This window comes from Malurus melanocephalus, unplaced genomic scaffold (genome assembly GCF_030028575.1).
Source record: "Malurus melanocephalus ecotype Western Australia unplaced genomic scaffold, MMel_1.1 scaffold_23, whole genome shotgun sequence".
Taxonomy (NCBI): Eukaryota; Metazoa; Chordata; class Aves; order Passeriformes; family Maluridae; genus Malurus; species Malurus melanocephalus.
Window position 1 is genome coordinate 468,785 of NW_026623255.1, and position 1,489 is coordinate 470,273.

The window sequence follows — 1,489 nt, forward strand, 5'->3', positions numbered from 1 at the left end:
ACTGTACCGATTTGTTTGTAATAGAATATGGTAAGCAAAACATAGAGGTGAGATTGCTGGTGGTGGTGGTGGGGCACAGGAGGAGGGAAACCACCCTATTGAGCATCATCCTTTGGAGGTTACCTGTAGTCACAAGTAAGTTTCTGCAAGTTTGAGAAATTATTGGTTTTTAAGACATTACATTGAAGAAATAAATAAACCTTGCTTTCTTCTCATGTTTGCTGCTTGGTGGGTTTGAGCCCAGACCTTGTGCTCCTGGGGTGCGYGGAACAGACCGAGCCCACAGCACRAGCTCTRCTGCGGCTGAACTCCTGCAACCCTTGCTGTCAGCAGAGCCTTCTCGAGGGTCTCTGTGAGGTCCTGCTGCTCTGTGAAAAACAAACGATCAGGGCTGGGTTTTTTTCCAACATCTGCCTGATTCTTTCAGGCAGCAAGGGGAGTGGCAGCACCTTCGCCTCGCAACGGCCGCGACCTTATCACTGCGGATGTGCTCGAGGATTTTGCAGGCACGATCTGGTTGCTATCTCACCTTTTGATGCTCGATGCTCTAACAGCTGAGACTGTGCAAAATCCCCGTTTCTTCTTATTTTCAAAGCCACGGGGGAAAATGTGCCAGGCAGAGAGGCAAGGCTCATTTTAGTCACGAAACGAACAAAGTTGCGCTCAACTTTTCATTCTGAAAAATGCCTGTGATTTAAAGCTTCGGAAACAGAGAATGTAAATTAGACATTGTTGCATGCAAACCGAACTTGTCTTCGACAGGCTAAACAGACATTTTTATGGGGAGCCTATTCAAGCCCACACGGAACACAGTTTATCTTTGGACTGTGGGTTTGGATKTTCTTATAAAAAATGTACCATTTTAAGGTGTACCGCAGTCAYAATGAGAAACCCCATACGATTACAATTTTGACTATCGGAACAATGGACACCCCCGTGCCGTAATGTGTTGTACCGGGTAATCAGGGACTGCCAGGGAAAGCGGGAAAGCAGAGCCTAGGAATAATCAATGTATCGCCCACAGTGTGTGCTGTAATCCGGCACCTCCTCGCTGAAGCGCGTCCCACCAAACCATTCATCCGCACCTCCCCACCGCAGATAAAGGGAAAAACAGGAGAGTGATCGGGCGAAGAGCCTCGGCTGAAGGCGGCGGGGTCGGGACGGGACCGGACGGGACGGGACCGGTCGGGACGGGACGGGTGGGCTGCGCAGAGGGGCAGAGGCCGGGCGGACCCTTGGGGTGTTCGCGGGGGGCACCGAGCCCCCCTTCCCAAGCCGGGCTGGGGGCGGGGGCGGGTGCGCACCGCCCCCTCCGCTCCGCTCGCTCCGCTCCGCCCGGTGCTCGGCGCGGCGCCTCCCCCCTCCCCGGCTCCCATGGCGGGCAGCGGCGGCCGATTCGGTGCCGGCAAGCCCCGCCCGCCGGCGGTCCGGGGCCGGCCTCCCCCTTCCCTCCGCCGCCCCCTCCGCGGCAGCCCGCCAGCAGCGCCAC